Consider the following 7,024-nt stretch of genomic DNA (forward strand, 5'->3'; position numbering starts at 1 on the left):
AAGGAGAAGGGAGGAAAAGGAGATGGGCTAGCCGTGGGTAAAGGTGCTTGCCACCAACCCCGATAACCTAGAGTTCAGTCCTCAGAACCCCGATAGTTGAAGGAGAGAACTAAGTTGTCCTTTGACCTCCATGCACATGCAAACACATAAATAATAACTGAAAATTTTAAAAGGAGAAGAGGAGGTAGACAAAAAGGAGAATAAGAGCAAGAGGAGGAGTAAGAGGAGGTGAGGGGAAGAAGGGGAAGTAGGGGGAGGAAGAAGTCCAGTAAGTTTTCCCAGCTAATGGTTTATTGGTTTTTGAAAGATTTTCTTTACTTTTCAGCCTGGCACGTGGTTTAATTTGGGAACCTACCATAATTACCTTTTGACAATATCTGTATGCAATGCCTAATTCTTTAATCAGAAGAAGTTGCATTAAGGAGGCTACTAACAGAAATGGGAGAATTACCTGCTATCTACTTCCTTCTTGAAGGAGAAAATCCATATACTTGTCTACTATTTCCCAAGACAAGGCCAATATCTTAAGAAAAAAAAGGAGACACACAAGAATACATCAAGCATCCATCTCTCCTGCTTGCTCTTGTCTTCTACTTAAGAGAAAGAATAAGCCGGGCGTGGTGGCGCACGCCTGTAATCCCAGCACTTAGGAGGCAGAGGCAGGTGAATCTCTGAGTTCAAGGCTGGCCTAAACTACATAGCGAGTTCCAGGCCAGCTGGAGCTACAAAGAGACCCTGTCTCAAAAAGATGAGAGAGAGAGAGAGAGAGAGAGAGAGAGAGAGAGAGAGAGAGAGAGAATAATCATCTTGGTCACTTGAGAAATGTTTGGCTGAGCAAGAACAGATTTTTTTTCCTGGTTGTACAAATACTAAATACTAAAACATACACTAGAGCCCATAAGAGAGTTGTGAAGTGAAAACTTTACATGAGCCTCAACAACTAGCACAGATATCCTGCCACTAGTGCACAGACTGAGGGACCCAGAACATCATAGACTCAAAGGATGTGAGAACCAGAAGGCATCAACACTCACTTTCACTGTATTTTCTTTAATTAGAAGAGGCTAGAGTGATGGCTCAGCAGCTAAGAGCACTGCTCTTCCAGAGGACCTGTATTCAGTTCCCAGCACCCATGTGGTGGCTAACAACTGTCTGTAACTCCAGTTCCAGGGGATCTGACACCCCTTTCTGTCTTCCACAGGCATTGTATGACACATATGCGCTTACATACATACATGCAGGCAAAACATTCATATACATAAAATAAAAATAAATAATTCAATACAGTTTTAAGTATGGGCTAGGGAGATGGCTCAGTGGATAAGAATGTTTGCTGTGCAAGCATGAGGACCTGAGTTCAAATTCCCAGCAACCATATAAAAAAGCCAGGTGTGGTTGCATTTATGCCTGTAAACCCAGTGCTGGGGGCCAGGTGTAGACAGAAGGATCATTAGGGCTTATTGGCTGCCAGTCTAGTTGCAGAGTCAGTGAGAGACCCTGTCTCAAGGGAATAAGGTGGATAACAATAGAGGAAGACATTCGACCTTCTCCCCTGGTCTCCACTTTTGTGCAGAGAAGCATGCACCTGCACACACATGCACCACACACAACACATAAACACATACAAACACATAAACACTTTTTCCTTACTTTCCCCTACCTTGCCCTCCCTTCCTTTCCCTTCTCTTCCAATTATTTTCTTGAGCTGTTGATGTATCTCAGTAACAGAACTCTTGCCTGGCATACATGAGGACGTATGTTAAACCACCCCCACAAGCAATTTAAAAATAATTATAGGAAAAGATTATTTTCTTAGTGGTTGCCCTTGGGCTACAAATACTTCTAACTTATACCAATCTAATCTGGAGTCATACCAATTTAATTGCAAAAGCAATCAAAAATGTTATGGATTCCCTCCTCCCTTTGAGCTGTTATTGCCATACAAACTATACCTATATCCAGATGATGTGACACTCTGCCAATGCCTGAATAAAGACAGCATGATTCTTAGCATTCATTTTAGCCAAGAGGGGGCCCAAACTGCTCTGAGAACCTATTCCTTCCTATTTCTCCAAGAACTGAGCTCTCAAACAAATGGCCTCCCTCTCTCTCTTCATTGAATCTGTACATCCAGCATGAAATTGGGAAAGAAAGCCAAGTGTGGTGGCACATGTCTTTAATCTCAGCACTTGGGAGGAAGGGGCAGGCAGATCTCTGTGAGATCAAGGTCAGCCTGGTCTACATGGTGAGTTCCAGGGAGACCCTGTCTCAAAAAAAGAAGAAAGAAAGAAAGAAAGAAAGAAAGAAAGAAAGAAAGAAAGAAAGAAAGAAAGAAAGGAAGGAAGGAAGGAAGGAAGGAAGGAAGGGAGGAAGGAAGGAAGGAAGGAAAAAGTGTGAGAATTTGTCTTATCAGAGAATTTCCCCTATCATGAAATTTTCCCTTTCTGACCTCTACTGACCTAGAACAGCACGCACAAGCACAAACTGAAGTTATCAATTTAACCTCACCTACTGACTGTACACAACAAGATAATTCTCATTACTTCCAACTAATATTTGCTGCTTTCAGCACTTGTATCACACACACACACACACACACACACACACACACACACATTCTGAGTCAAGGGCAAGGAAGGGTCAGGAGGAATTAAAACTATATGTTTAGGTTACAAGAGGAGCCCAAGACCTAGTGAATTTATTTACATTAGTGAATTTATTTACATTGCAAACAAGCTCAGATAGTGTCCCAGAAATCATTCCCACAATAGAATATTAGTTAACGCAAGTATAGTTATTACTTTATGCATATCTTTTTCATTTTTTGTTTGTTTGTTTGTTTTTGTCTTTTTGAGACAGAGATCTTGTAGCCCCAGCTGGCCTGGAACTCACTATGTAGACCAGGTTGGCCTTGAGCTCACAGAGGTCCACCTGAGTGCTGAGATTAAAGTTGTGCACCGCCACGCTGACTTGCAGTTTTCCTTTAATTTTTTTTATGCATATGAGTGTTCTGCTTACATGTATATGCACCCATGTATGCAATGCCTGCAGAGGCCAGAAGAGGGCATCAGATCCCCTGGAACTGGAGTTATGGACAGTTGTTAGCTGCCATGTGGGTACTGAGAACTGAACCTGAGTCCTCTGCAAAAGTGGCCAGTTTTTTTAACCACTGAGTCATCTTTCCATCCCATAGTTTTCTTTTAAATCTGGAGAAAAAGATGTACAAACAAAAACTACATTTAATTCCAGCACTTGGGAGGCAGAGGCAGGCGGATCTCTGTGAGTTCAAGGTCAGCCTGGTCTACATAGTGAGTTCCAGGCCAGCTGGGGATACAAGGAGACCCTGTCTCAAAAAGATCCCCCCCCCAAAAAAAACAAATAAGCAAAAAAACCCACTACATGTTGTTGTCTTTTATACCTGCTTAGGCAGTTCCCCCCACTGACTCTTTGTTTTCTTTGTGTGGATCCAAGTTTATCTGTTTTAGTTGAGACAGGGTCTCACTAAGACTTCCAAGCTGGCTGGACATGGTAGCACACACCTTTAATCCCAGCACTCAGGAGACAGAGGCAAGTGAATCTCCATGAGTTCAAGGCCAGCCTGGTCTGCATAGTGAGTTCCAGAAGCCCAAGCTGGCCTCAAGCTTGCTATGTAGCTCAGTCTATCCTCAGACTCATACTGTCCTGCTTCGGCCTTCTCAGTGTTATGGATTACAGGTGTATACCATATTTGGTTTTCTCTATATGAATTCAAGTTTCTGTCTAGAGTTTTATTTTTCTTTTTTAATGATTTGCTTATTTTTGTTTGTTCAAGTATTTTGATTGTTGGTATGTTTGCTGGTATTGTGTAGTGCCTATAAAGGCCAGAAGAGGACAGAAGAATGGCCATGTGGGTGCTGGAAGTCAAACCCATGTCCTCAGAAAGAACAGCAAGTGCTCTTCACCCTGAGCCACCTCTCCAGCCCCTCTTTTTTATTTTTAATTACATTTTATTTACTTATTGTGTGTGCACATGCATGCCATGGCACACATGTGGAGGTCAGAGGACAACTTGAGGGAGATGGTTACTTCCTTCAACCATGTAGGTTCTGGGGATCAAACTCAGGTCATCAGCCTTGACAACAAGCATTTCCTGATAAGCCATCTTGCTAGCTCTAGAGTTCTATCATTTCTGCCTAAAGAACTCCTCTTAGTGTTTTATACATTTGCTAACAACTAATTCTATGCATTTTTATCTGATAATGCCCTGATTTCACCTTTCTTTTTGGACAATAGTTTTTCTGGTAAAGAATTCTTGGTTGGCATTTTCTTTCAACATTGTCATCTAATGCCTTTGGCTTCTGAGATTTCTGATGGCAAATAAGATGTTAAATTTTTTGAGGATAATTTATATGTAATGATTTACTTTTCCCTTATTGGTTTTTTTTAAGATTTTTAAAAATTTATGTGTGGGGGTGATGGAAAGATAGCTCAATGGTTAAGAGCACTGACTGCTCTTGCAGAGGACCTGGGTTCAATTCCCAACACCCACATGGCGGCTACAAGCCATCCTTAACTCCAGTTCCAGGAGAATCTGAAGCCCTCCTCTGACCTCCATGGTATTGCACAACACGGGTGCACTCACATACATGCAGTCAATACACTCATATACATAAAATAAAAATAATAATTTTTTAATTATGTGTATGTGTCTGCATGAATTTATGCATGTGCAGGTGCCCACAAAGGCCAGAAGAGGATACCAGATCCCCTGGAACTGGAGTTACAGGCACCTATGAGCCTCCATGTGGGTACTAGGAACCAAACTCTGGTCCTCTGCAAGGGCAGTAAGCATTCTTAACTTCTGGGCCATCTCTCCAGACTCCGCCTCTCCCCGTATTACTTTTTAAATTCCCTCACTGACCCTTTTTATAATTATTTCTATATGTGTGGATCTATTTGAATTTGTCCTACTTTGAATTTGTTGAACTTCTTGGATATGTAATGTGTATTTCTTACCAAATCTGGAAGCTTCTTATTTCTTCCAACATTATTTTTCCCTTTCCTCTCCTTCAGGAACTGTTATTACTATGTTTGTAAATGTGATAGGATCCCCCATTCCTTTGCAGCTCTGTTCTTTTCCTCCTCCACCACCTTGAACTGAGTTTTTCTAGACCACTTGAAGCATTTGATTGTGCAATTCATTTTTCTTATTTTTCTTTCTTTACACCAAACTAAAGTCTTTTTATTTTTATGAAGTTAATCTATTTTTTTTGCTTGTTGACTCTGCTTTTGGTATCATACCTAAAAAGCCTTTGTAAAATCCAAAGTTATGGGGAACAGAGAGATGGTTCAGTGGTTAAGAGCACTGGTTGTTCTTACAGAAGACCCAGATTCGAATCCCAGCATCTACATGGCAGCTAACAACAGTCCTTGACTCCAGTTCCAGGGGATCCAACAACCTCTTCAGTCATCCATGGGCACTGCATGACACAGGTGCACTTACACACATGCAGGCATAACACTCATCCATATTAAATAAATTAATTTTTTTTTAGTCTTTTTGAGACAGGGTCTCCCTGTAGCCTCAGCTGTCCTGGAACTCACTATGTAGACCAGGCTGGCGTTGAACTCACAGAGATCTGCCTGCCTCTGCCTCCCAAGTGCTGGGATTAAAGGCATGTACCACCACACCCAGCTAAATGTTATTTTTTTATTATTATTTTAATCATTATTTTTTAATTTTTAATAACTACACGATTAGAAGAAGAATTTCACTACAGATTTAACATATTCAGTAACACACTCCAGAGCAAGAGTACATCTCTTTAGTTATACAATATTGAACTCAGTATAAGCCCTGTAAGACATAAAATTGAATGAGTTTTTTAACCTTTAAAAAAGATCTCCATTTCATTTTAGAATATATTATTCCTTGTAGAAAGACTCATTGTTCCTGCTACTAACACTGAGATGTTGGCACTTACTCTCTAATATGTATGTATCTGATTATTATTAGTCATAATTAGTTGCACTTGGATCCTTGGCGCCTGTGTATGTCTATAAAGTCATCGGGTAGTTTCAATTACTAATTAGCATGACATAAATTTCCATGCTTCCTCCTCAAATATAATACATTTTTTAAAATTTTGTTGATTTTGTGTGTGTGTGTGTGTGTATCACACAGAACACCCCAAACCATCTTATTCAACCATACACCCACTTCCCAGATGGCACCCTCCCATAGCGTCCCTCCACCCACTAGAGCCCTTATACTCTGACATCCCTGCCATTGTCTGCTGTGTTGTTGAAACCCCAGCCAATCCCCACTACTTGCTCCTCTGATGAATTTAGTCAGCCTATCTAGAGGTCCCTGTTTTAGGAGGGTCAGCTGTTCCTCTTCCAGCAGCAATCAGTTGTCAATATTCCCCTAGACAAGATCAAGGTCTGCTGTTCATTTTCCCAGCTCTATGCTGGGTTACTATTTGGGAGTCCCTTTGGTCACCTGGCCAACAACTCAAAAGAAGGAATCTTCCATCAGGCACTGTTGCTTGTTATGTAGCCTTTAGCTGTGCATATGGACTCTTAAGAAATTATATTGACCCCTTTCATCTTTGGTTATACTTTCCTTTTGGATGTTTAAGGCCATACAGTTGGCCAAGATAAACCAATTTATTTTTACTTACTCTTAAGGTCATTTGATGATCTGGTCCTCAGGGGTCACATGGGCTTGGGAGGAGCCCCTGGCTCCTTTCTTTTACCAGTTCCGCCTATGTGAAGATAAGTCAAAGGTCCTGCTCAACCATGGTTGGCTTCGCTTGGAAGCATGGAGGAAGTGATTCCTCTGTGTTGACCCTCCTCTGTGTAGACTGGACACTGGTTCAAGTCCATCTGGTAGAGTCTCTTCAGCTTCCTTGATCAAGAGGACAGGTGACCCACCACAATTACAGGACATTTTGAGAGATTCTCATAGTCCCCTGGAACTAGTTGACCTAGGAGGGCAAGGAGCAAAACCTGTCCTTTATGTCCCTCTGACCAAATTAGTATA

General features: G+C 41.4%; 1 protein-coding gene across 1 annotated transcript in view; it reads left to right on the forward strand.

Annotated features, from left to right (window-relative positions):
- Spink8 (serine peptidase inhibitor, Kazal type 8 (putative)) overlaps nt 1-7,024 on the forward strand; it is a 36,711-nt gene that overhangs the window by 17,792 nt on the left and 11,895 nt on the right. The gene's annotated exons all lie outside the window — the stretch shown is intronic.

Source organism: Nannospalax galili, unplaced genomic scaffold, assembly GCF_000622305.1.
Source record: "Nannospalax galili isolate Female #2095 unplaced genomic scaffold, S.galili_v1.0 scaffold786, whole genome shotgun sequence".
Classification (NCBI taxonomy): domain Eukaryota; kingdom Metazoa; phylum Chordata; class Mammalia; order Rodentia; family Spalacidae; genus Nannospalax; species Nannospalax galili.